This window comes from Asparagus officinalis, chromosome 6 (genome assembly GCF_001876935.1).
Source record: "Asparagus officinalis chromosome 6, Aspof.V1, whole genome shotgun sequence".
In the NCBI taxonomy this organism is placed as follows: domain Eukaryota; kingdom Viridiplantae; phylum Streptophyta; class Magnoliopsida; order Asparagales; family Asparagaceae; genus Asparagus; species Asparagus officinalis.
Genome location: NC_033799.1, coordinates 40018386 through 40022768, shown reverse-complemented (window position 1 = coordinate 40022768; position 4383 = coordinate 40018386). Strand labels below are relative to the sequence as shown.

The 4383-nt window shown below is 38.0% G+C and overlaps 1 long non-coding RNA gene across 1 annotated transcript; it reads right to left on the bottom strand.

Annotated features, from left to right (window-relative positions):
- LOC109846426 lies at positions 770-3657 on the bottom strand. Its single transcript, XR_002248501.1, has 2 exons — positions 1294-3657; positions 770-1141 (listed from the first exon to the last, which is right to left on the bottom strand). It is a non-coding gene; the product is annotated as an uncharacterized LOC109846426 (long non-coding RNA).

The following is a 4383-nucleotide window of genomic DNA, read 5'->3' as shown; positions in this document are numbered from 1 at the left end:
ATAAGAGTTATACGAGAGTGATAAAGACATAAATATTGATTTTATTATAATTTCAAAAATCCAAAAATTCTCAGCCAGTCGGTCCTCGGATGAACATACATCACATTACACAGAATGCTCTAAGCGTAGAAAATCCCAAGTTCTTTATTTCATCCTTGAGTTTTCTTAATGTTTTAATTTCATTATTTTACAGCTCACTATCTAATCCATCAGCAATATAGCAACCTCCATCGCACGAGCATCGAGATACTAAGAATAAGACCAAGGCCTTGACCACGTCCTCTCGCACGCCTTTGATCATTTTTAGAATTAACCACCGCATGGATATAAAAAGAGAACGCGTCATCATCATGAAAGGTTCCAGCTCACCCATGTTGGATCTCTCTCTTTACCTTGTTGTTTTCATCAATGTTCCACGCCTCTTTGGTTCGAAAACAAACCGTTCAAATCCACCAAAAAAGAATCACGTGGGGAAAGAAGAGCAAGACAACACTTGACAAATAGCTCGGATGTTCATGTTCATTTTCGTATATGGCAGCAATTGATTAAAGATGTGCACGTATAATTCGGATTCCTTTGAACCCCACTGTTGTGCAACATGTCAAACAATTTATCTACTAGGAATAATTTCCAAATCTATTCATATTAGAGTAGTCACTCACAAGACACTGTTAATTTATGGATAACTGAAACAGCTTACAAGAGAAAGCACGTAAAATAAAAGAAAATGATAGGGCACTGATAAATCCTTGGAAGACGAACGACATAATTAGCTAATTGCGATCAAAGCTTCTTCATAAACTTCATAGTTCCTAATCATATGGTTGTACAATATAATTAACCAGATCTTGATGTTAGAGCGCAGCAACCAATACAGTAAATAACAACTGGTTAATCGTAAACGATTCACCAAAAGTAAGTACAAAATTAGTAACATTTTACTACTATACGGCTCAATAAAGAACTAACTCCCGTTCTCATAATTTTAAGTACCTCAACTACTTTGATTGAGGCTAAAGCAGCTGCAGGTTGCAAATCTTTGGAAATAGCAAACTCAGAATCAAAGAACAGTTCTGCAGAGCTCGAGCAGAACCCCTAACAAGGAAACTCATCAGGTTTGAACTCCTTGGCAGCTACCGATCTGAAAAACAAAATAAATAAATGAGTTTCATATGATTAACATTTACTGGTTCATGACATTCAAACCAAAGATTATAAAAAAAATGGGGCAATTTCCACGACATTCAAACTAAAGCCAACTTCACACGTCAACTCAAATCGGATGGCACATACCCACAACTAAAGATGCATGCACTTCACTTCAGTGGTTCTTTCATTAAGGTTCAACAATCTATGAGAAGAGATTTTGGATAAAAAGTAGAGAACAGAAGAGCTTGAGAGATTCCCCTTTCCATGAAGAACTTCCATGAAGTTCAATCAAGTAGAAGCCGAAACAAATGTTAAGATTCTCTCCACTATCAGCGAACCCCATATCCAGTCTAGTTCATGGGACCCAATAAACTTTTGACCATTAGTCTGTGTACGGGATATGTCGAAGTCTGCTGCACAAATTGTGGGCATAAAATTGCAATTAAGCTGGTTAACTGTGTGCAAGGTTATCGATAGCGGATAGCGTCGCGTAGCGGTGAGGCATCGCTAAGGCTTATTTGAGGCTATTGCGGCAAAATAACGGTAAAAAGTGCAAGGTCAAATAGCGGTCTAATTTAGATATGTATAAATATAAAAAAAAAAGATTAGAAAAATCTAGAAAATCTAAAAATGCACATTTTATGATTTAAAGAGATCCTAAATATGAAATAAACATATAACCGTCGTATAATACCGATGACAACTGGAGGAGTCAAAGAGTCCTCGTCTTCGAGAAGATGAGCTGAGCGATGAGAGGACTACACTAGGAGGAGCTCACGGCGAAGGAGGTGAGAGGAAGTGTTGAGGTAGGTGTCAAAGGTTATGGGAGGCGGCGGGAGTCTGCCGAAAATCGCGGGAGGCGGTGGGATGCAATGGTTGAGGGTCGGGTTTAATTTAAAAAAAAATCTCAAACCGCTTTTAAGTAGCGGTTAAAAAGCAAATATTGCACGCAATCGTCCGCTATTTACCGTTATGGCGCGTTGTCGGCTGCTTTTGTGAGCGGAAAGCGCATATTTCGCAATATGTCACCGCTATTAGGTAATAGCGTAGCGGGAAGGGACATCTAACACTATTAGCGCCGCTATTGTGGGGCTATTTGCCGCTATATATAACAGTGATAGTGTGTGGTGTTCCTTGGCAACTCTTGCAGACTAGAAAGTGGAAACACTCTGGTAACTTTTTGAAGGCAATGATACAACTTAAAAACAGTATCATAGATACAGCTATTTACATTTCATTCATTCTAAAGATAGGATGACGTTGAAAGAAAATAAATCATTTGTGAAGTCTGGATTTGGGTGAATCCAAGTTATGTCGTGTCATTATTAATGAATAGGCGCAATAGAATAACAGGAAATTTATGTTTGAGGATAAAATTTTATAGATCAAGACAATAGATCTTATGAGAGATGTAGGCAATGGTGAAGCAAAGCTGCATATTTAGTGAAGCAGAAGAAATAAATTGGTTTTCTGTAAGGGCCAGTTTGGCTCAAAATTTGGGTGGAAAACACATGGAAAACTACTGACACAGTTGTCCTGTATCAAAATAGCCAAATGAATTCTTATTCCTCAGTTTGGTTCATAATAAAACAATTGGGAAAACTTTTTAGAAACATCATAAAACGTCAATTTTGGTGGAAAAGCCAATTCCGAGTTTTAAGGCGGAATCGCTAGGAAAACGCATTAAAAATATTAAAAAAAGAGGTTGATGGTTTTTAGGGAAACAAGTGTAAAATTTTAACACGTCTTTTCTTAATATGCTCAATTCCTAATTTTAAGTTTTGAACCAAAGCATGGATTGGTGATGCGGTAGGTTTTCCCTTTCCTTTTGATGTGCGAAGCAAAGCAAAAAAATAGCTTTCCCAAGAAATGCATGAAAAACTCAAAAATGTTTTTTTCATTGGAATCCTATTCCCATATTACATGGAAATGAATCAAATAGGCCCTAGACATAAGGGGAAGAAAAGTCCTTGCGAAAAATTCACACAAACAGTAAATCAAATAAACTGCTATTAGTTTATAACATAATATATTTGGGATGAGAATATTAATTAGTAATGCTCTGAACAAGAGAACGGACATCCCAATGTTTGGATATGATTGCAGAAACAGATTAAATCTGATTGCTTAATTTATGTTGGGCCTTATAAATTTTTAAAGCCTGAAAGCGCCGAGGGCCAGAGGCTGTTGTCTGAGACAGCGTCAGCGCCGTGCTCGACAATTGGCTAAGGCCATGCAACAAACCGACGGGGTCCATTACTATGCGGACCTAAAGTCGAGAAAACAGAAAATGATCCAGTTGCCTCAATGGCAAGATAATCATATTTCTGCAAAGCTTACGACGGAGGAATGGACTCTCGTCAAAAAGGCCCGTTCAACCCTTAAAGAACGGATACAAAAGCGTAAGGCGAAGGCTGCCCACGCTCGCGCTCTGCGTCAACGAGCGCAAGAAACCAAGAAAGAGGCGGTAACTGAAAAGCCACCGAAGAATCGTATAAGCAAGGTACATGAAAAAAAATATTACAAATAAGCAAGGTACATGAAAAAAAATTGAAAAAAAATATTACAGAAAATATTACAAATAAACACGATTATTACAAATAACAAAATTGAAAGAAAACAGAATTGCAACTTTGTTATTTGTAATATTTTGTTATTTGTAATATTTTTTTTCATGTACCTTGCTTATATGTTTCTTTCTTTCAATTTTGTAATAATTTTGTAATATTATTATAAGCAAAACAGCGAGACCGCTGGCTCCCACTGTGGTCGCCAGCTTGTTTGGTTCAAAAGTCGCTGCTGTGGAATTCAAAAAAGAGAGAGATTGCAGGCCTCTTGGGAACAGGTGAATGGCTCGGGTTCCTCGAGCTCAATAGACTCTACGTGGCTGACGATGATGAGTATGTGAATCTGCAAGGAAGCCCAACGAAAAAGTCAGGATTTTGAGCAAGAAAATCAAACGATGCAAAATTAATCAGCCAAATATGGGCCGGAAATCATACAATGCACAGTCAACAGTTGAAAAAAAAATCAAGAATTTTGGAGAAAAAAAGGAGTGAAGGCAGAACCTATTGAAATCGAGCGTGCAAATCTCAACAGACTGCAACAAGAGGCACGAGCCACCGCAAGATCGGCACAAAGAGGTGAAAGAACTGGTCGAAAATCGTGACTTCGAAAAATCGGCCCAAGGAATCGCCTGAAAATCGGGCAAAAACATCGACGTGAAAAAACCCT